The following is a 7,574-nucleotide window of genomic DNA, read 5'->3' as shown; positions in this document are numbered from 1 at the left end:
ATCAGTATATAGAAAATTTAGTTCAGCATCTGGATGAAAATATATATCATTATACACAGAAAAACAATATCCCTTTTCTGAAAGARCACATTTTTCTCTTTTTACTAGTCTCCTTTCAAAGTCAGAATTCAGTCTGGTCACAAAAACCAATAAATGTTTATTAGCGAGACACTCCTCCTGAGCAATGGCTTTCCTCCATTGCCTTTTTCTTTATTTTTGTAGTAGGATGTTTCCCTCCAGGCYTCTGAAAACGGGAATTCTATTTCATTTTTTATAAGTGACTTCCTCTCCTCTGCTCACTTTTTTTTTTTGCATTACCTTATGCCTTTGATATAAATTTAACCCCTGTAAACTCAGTAACATGAAATTTCTTTCAAAACAAAAGAATAAAATAAAGACAATGCGCAGTTTGGTTCAATAGCTGACTTTTTCCTCTTGTCAGAAGGAATTTTCATCGAAAATGTGGTGAAATAATTTTGAATCCTTCAAACATGAAGTGATTCAGAAAGCAAAGCAATTCTGGGAAATGTATTGGAGGAAATGAGTCTGTTTCTGGCATTGACTTTCACCAGTTCTAAATTCAGGAATGGTTCAGGGAATTCTCTCTGTCTCTGCTCACAGGCAGTTAGCATACAAACAGTTCCACTCACTTCAATGGGACTCCTTAGGCGAATAATGATGGAGTTAAATGAATTCTGTCCACACTGAAAAATTGAAGATTTGTTCTTTAGCTGTGAGGCAAAAAGAAGCAATTTGAGTACAGTCACATGACATTGCATTGGTTCTGGGTCTCCTCTGAACTTTGTATGATGTCTACACATCACACAAACATATATATATATATATATATATATACACACACACATTCGAGTATATACATGTGAATATACTATTTTCTAGTTGTAAATGTCTGAAATGCTTAAGATCTGTGTGGGAGTTGACCAGACTGATATTTTGCAGAGTGACATGAAAAGAGGACATTTCCTCAAATCCTTAGTGTTGGATTAGTCTGTCAGCACCCCAGGAACGCTGAGACCTTTGTGTGGTCTGTCAGGGTCCCATTGTGGGGATTCCCCTGAACAGTCCACTGGATCAGAAATCGATTTGACTGACTTATTCAGGGACACAGAGATASCTCCTCATGGGTGTCCACACCTTTACTCACCACAGGAGACTGCTAGCACCCTTGTAGAATTTGCACTAACAGCTTACAGAACATTCTTTAAATAATAAAATTGGGACAGGTTAAAGTTCAAGGATTGCCAGTATCTGACTGCAAAAACGTTTTCAAAGCATGACACAGATGAGCTCTAACCCCTAACAAAAGTTACCTCAGGATAAACATTCGGGGTCTGTAGAGTTTGGTTCTGAATAGCTGTCCCTGTGGAAGAGAAGACACATTCAGCCCTACAACTCTTCCAAGAAGCTACCATGGAGACTTCCCTAAATTCTCCCCATTCTTAACTTGGTTTTATAGTATTTCTTTGCTTTCATATGCARGATTTTGTGTTATCCCAGAACTGCATATAAAACTAGATAGGCATATTGGTACATCTAATACAAGTATTTTCTGCATATTTGCTTAAAACCCCACATAAATTACGTTTTTCAGGATATGATGAGAAATTGAGAAATTCCAGGAGTTACTGTGCTGATGCATTATAGAGGCATTGTCAGTAAATTTGTTTCTGGTTTTGGGATGGTTGGGTTTTTTTTTTTTTTTTTTTTTTTTTTTTTTTTTGTTTGTTTGTTTGTTTGTGGGTTTTCTTTTTATTTCTGCAGGAAAAGAACCATATAAACTGGTGAACAAGTTTTCAGGATATTCAAGGTTTATGAACTCTGTGAATGACTAGTTACATTTGAATATGAAAACAAAATGAAACATAAATCTATTACATCCTTCTGAGAAATAAATCTGAATAAGTATCTAAGAATACAGTTGTTGTARTTCCATCAGCTTTTTTACAGAGTTTATGGTTTTCTGTGTTAAGATATATGACAACTGATGTGAGTGTAGTCATTTGCTATGTGGAGAAGATCAGAATTTGTTTTATTGATTCAATGAGATCTTTTATGTACCAGGCTCTTTAAAAGTCTGTGACATGTAAACCTCTAGGTTGATTTTCAAAAGTATCAGCTTTAAAAAGCATCTATTTTTTAATTATCAGTATTATAGAAAGAGACTTGGTGTCTCATTCTAATCAGAAAGATTCAAGATTCCGATCCTTAAGATTCATAAAATTACAGATACTAAAGAGAGAAGTGCTGAGTAATCTCTAGAGAGAAAGGTGCAAACTGTATTTTATGGATTCCCCTCTTCCCTGCAGTTCAGTTCATCATTTTATAGTGTTTATTTTATAGTGTTTATATTTCTCATCAAGACCATTATATCTTGTTCTATGARCTGTGTACACATTCATAAACAAAATATAGGAAATATAGGTTCTAGCTCAAAAATCCTATTCTGTAAATGTCAGAAATTGCCAATGACCTACAGTGTCCAAGCAGCTGCCCACGGGTTGTTTTTGTTTTGTTTTTTTTTTTTTTTTTTTTTTTTTTTTGTATTTATGTTAGTGAGTTTGTTCTGTTTGTTTAGTTTGGGGCTGCTTGTTTCAGTTTTCTTTTAGGGAGTTTTTTATTTGTTGTTAAAATAGTGGTTACTTCTCTCTGGGCTAAAGTAAAATGTTTATTTGTTTGATTGGTTTTGTTCATTTGTTTGTTTGTGGGTTTGGGTTTTTTAAAGAACAAAATGGCACCCAAATGGAGGAGAGCCTGTCTTAACCACATCTACACTATGACAGTGTGGACTAAAATATATTTTACTTTGAGGAYAAATCCTCAAAGCAATTTACCTTTAAACTGAATTCTATGTCACCAAGCCAAGTTCTTAAGTCCACTAYTGAACCTTCCTTGCAACAGTAAATCTGAGAAAATATGAAAAGAGGGTTTGCCACACAGAGCCAGTCAGACAATATGAATATTGACTGTGAGAAATATTTTGTGGAAAGAAAGCCCTGATGCCAATCTAGGGCTTTTACCTGAAATTGCTTCTTGGAATAAATGCTTTTCCCATTTCCTTTGGAAAAAAAAGCCTGATTAATTTTCACCCTCATAAAATGAYACAACTTTTTCTTAACCTTCTTTTTCACATTTAAATTAATAAAACCTGTCTGGAATATCTTCCACAGAATAGAGGTTGTTTTTTTTCTCTTATGGAATTTTCACAGCTGTCACCTTGCATGGAAATAGCATAGCAAACAGACTACTGGAAGGAAAGGAGAAGGTGGATAAAGAGAAGGACGGAGGACAAGATATGAATCTGAACGTGATATTGAGAGGACTCTGAGAATAAAACAATCTGTTAAAGCCAGGAGGGTTTGTAAAGATGTGATTGTCCTTGACAAATACAACTCAAAACATAAGGTAATGAGCAGCCAAACAGATCTTTTATATTGCATGTTAGTGTAAATTAGGAATTGATTTTCCTTCACTTGTCTTTTCAAAACATTTCTAACTATGTTGTCTTTATCAGATAACATAAATGTAAATAARCATCATATTTACATTTTACTATAACCTTTTAATTTAAAGATAGTTTTAAGAAAAGTACCTAAGGTGTGCCTTACCAAAGTYGCACAGATCCAAGGAACTAGGTCACTGCAGCATTTGTACACAGAACCCAACACTCCTACCAATTTCCACAAGGAGGCCATAGGGTAACAARTTATACATCTACTAAAGCTTCATAAATCAATTTGAGAGCTAATGTTACAGAGGTCAGCAGAGAAAGCATCTTCAGTGATCAGCGATAACCAGAAAAAATCACTCACAACACTGTAAGTTACCTGGGAATATTAGTGAAACAAAGCATCTCAAAGGAGAGGGTAAGAAAAGAACACTTTATTTGGATAATGCTGCAAAATTTCAAAAGATTTCTGTTTTAAAGCTACAAAACAGAGCATTTAATACAATTAATACAAYTGTCATTTCTATATAAAATGCTAGCTAATGCAATTGAAAATCATGGGTGAGGACAAGAGGTAGATATACCAAAATACATAAATCCCAGTCTATGATGAGATTCATAGTACGAGTATGCAGTAATTTCCTAGGCATTGTATAGACCAAACATACAGTGCTGTGTAGGCTGTCACTGAGCAGCAGAGGAGACAATTGTCATTGTATGTAATCTTTGCTACGGCACATTTTATCAGGTTAAATCCTGAGAAATGATGAAAAACAATTCACCATGATTTGATGAGGGCTTTTTGGACCAGAGGGTAGGGACAGATGGGTGAAGAAAGACATTAATCAGGGAATCTTGCAGCAGAAAAAGAAATCAGAGGAGAAAAAGGAAATTTGTATGCAAAAGGGTGGAAGTAATACTTTCAAACTGTAGAAATACAGTGGGAAGGAAAAAAGATTTATTTTGCGACTTTTTTAATCTTTATCATTTAGCAGATCAGACTTTAAAAAAAAAWAATTTTCTTGTTCCTGTCAAATTTAAACATAAAAAATCACTGATTTTTTTTTTTTTTTCACACATTCTCATCTCAAAGCAAAAATGAGTGTTATCCCAGGTTTTTGACTCTGTTGGTTTGTTCACCTGGGGGTTTGTGTTTGCTTGTTTGCCTGCTTTGATTGTATAGCTTTTAAATATTTTAATCTCAAAGTTAAATGCTTTAGCAGACAACATTTCTGGTGGTAAGCAATGGGAAGCATAGACCTCATTCTTCAATTTCCAGGATCCATGGACCACCAGTAGAAAATTCTAAAGGAACAGTTTGTATGAAATAACCTATTTGTTTCTAGCRCCCTCCCACAGTCCTTGATACCAGGAAACAGAAGGCTTTTGAAGTTYATTTAGTGTGTATTGCTCTCAGCTGGATGAGAGTTGCTTTAATTCATTTCTTTTCTAGAGCTGAGCCAAACTGAATAGTTTATTGGATCTTAAACTGAATATTTATCTTCATGTGATCCTCAGGAGAATTTGAGAAAGAGCAAAAATTTGCAACAAATAATTTTGATACTATCATTTTTCCCCTAATTATAGCTGTCTTTCCTGAAGATTGGCCTTGAAAACCAAATACAATCCAAGTCAAGCAAGTATATCATCAGAAGTGGAACATGTCTGAATTAATATGTGAATTGATGTTCTTGTTGACTATGCTTCTCAATATTTATTTTTTCTTGGAAAACAGATACCCATTACAGTATTTCTTCCATGAGACCACTTTCAGGACGGTTATTTGTTAGATTTATGCRACACTGCCGAAAATTCATGCACGTATTCAAAACAACAGAAGGCCATCATATTTGAATGTTATGAAAACAGAGATAAAATAGTTGGTCATACCTCTATGAAGGTATGAGCCAGATTCTGCAGTGAATTGAYCTTGTTCTAAGCAGCTGTATCTGAAAGCTTTATGCATTGTGTAATTCTACTAGATAAGCCTTTAGAAACTTTATTGGGTTTACATGGCAAAATTTTGATAGAAGGAAAGCTGCAGGGGTGAATTCTGTGACAAGAGACTAGGAACTGTCCCTGTGTCAGGAAGAGTTGGCTCCAGCTGCCTCCAAGATGGACCCAACCTGGCAAAGCTGAGCCGCTTGTCTACGTTAGCGGTGCCCCTGTGATACCATATTTTAAAGAGATGGTAAAAAATGCTGTGCAGCAGCTTTGAGAGAAGATTGAGAAAATATGAGGGACACAACTCTGCAGGCACCAAGATCAAATAAGGAGAGGGAGGAGGTGCTTCAAGCATTGTAGCAGAAATTCTCCCGCAGTTCGTAGAGAAGACCATGGTGACACATGGTGTTCCCCTGGAGCCCAGTGAAGCAGATATCCACCTGCAGTCCATGGAGGAACCTACAGTGGACCAAATCAACCATGAATGAAGCTGCAGCCCACAGAGACCCCACACAGAACATTAAATATGTTATTAAATATCCATTGAGAAACAAAAGTAAATAATTAATTTTCAAATAGAAACAGATTTAAGCAGAGAATGAACAAAAATCTAAAATATTACATTACAGAAAAGCACAAATTAATTCACTTCCTTCCTTAGGTTCCTAACAGGGGATAAGACCCATGGAGAGAAGCCACAATTACTGCAGGTTTCTGGAAGAAGCTGTGACATGCAGCGACCCATATTGGGACAATCTGTTCCTGAAAGTCTCTAAACTCTATCACATGGAAGAGGCTCACAATTAAACAATTCTTGAAGTATTGCAGTCCATGGGAAGTGATGTTGGAACAGTTTGAGAAAGTCTGGATCTCACTGGAGGGACCTTACACCGTAGCAGGGTACCAGTGTGAGGAGGAGCTGACTTTAACCCACTTTCCCCAGGCACCAGAGCTACTTAAAGGGGGAAAGTAGACAAGTCAGGAGAACAGTTGAACCTGGAAAGAAGTGAGATGGGAGAGCATAAGTGGTTTTGGATTTGYTCTTAATAACTAGAAATAAATTGAATTAAATGGAATACAACTGTTTTTTCTTAATCTAAAACCATGGCCTTTCTCATTTTTTGTCTCTCTTTTCTCTCAGTTTTGTCTCTCTTCTGTTGAGGAGGAGGAGTGATAGAGTGGCCCTCGGTGGGCCAGCCAAGGTCAGCCCATCACAGAACCACAGACATTTTCAGTACAGTTAGAATGCTATTGCCCCCACACACTGGTGTCAGGAGCCCTCTCACTTGCAGAGGAACACATATTTTCCTTTTCAAAGGACAGAATCAATGCAGTATGGCTTTAAATTCATGCATAACTTTGTGAGCTAATCCTTAGATTCTMTAAATTCATGTTCATTCCAAGTAATCCAATTTTCAGTGCTAAATAAACTTAAAATTATATGCCGTGCACAATGATTTAATAGTAAGGATCAAGGTAAGCTTTTTTCAGAAGCCTATGCATGAGTGTTCAGACTGTGTTTTACATTGACATATATGAATATGTATTTAGCTGATTCCACTTTCAAGCAGATGTTTCATTTGTTTACTCAATCATTTCATATAACTGATTTGGTATCAAAATTACAATAAAATATATAGGTAATTTTTTTAATAGGTACCTGTTACATCTTTAACCAATTTGATTTAAAACAACAGTTGCTGAATAATAGCAAGTATGTCAGAGAGTGCTCAGAGTAAGAAGGGAGAAGTCAGGTTCCTTAAAAAAAATGCTAAAGCAGAAATATCATGGTGTTTTTTTCATACATTGTCTCTCTCCCTAAACTGAGATTTGGAGTGGCTTATGCAGGTAGAACAAATATTAAAAGAGTTCTATTTTCCTGGATTTTAGTATAGGATTTCYCTAATATTGCTACCAATTTGAATGCTACTCCACAGCCTACAGGAGATCTGCATTTTGATGCAAATAGTKTTATCTCAGTCATTAGAGGTTTTAGGGTATAGGCTAGGGATTAATATTTATAACTGCCTACAGACGTGGAAATTAATCTCACAGTGTATTTTAAGACTTGTTTTCACTCCTTATTGGAAGGRAAAAAAAGAGACATAGCAGAGTTCTGAAACACAGCTAAGATGCCTGGAACACTAAGCATCACTGAGTTTTG

This window comes from Malurus melanocephalus, unplaced genomic scaffold (genome assembly GCF_030028575.1).
Source record: "Malurus melanocephalus ecotype Western Australia unplaced genomic scaffold, MMel_1.1 scaffold_152, whole genome shotgun sequence".
In the NCBI taxonomy this organism is placed as follows: domain Eukaryota; kingdom Metazoa; phylum Chordata; class Aves; order Passeriformes; family Maluridae; genus Malurus; species Malurus melanocephalus.
The sequence above is the reverse complement of the archived record's forward strand: the minus strand, read 5'-3'. Positions refer to the sequence as shown.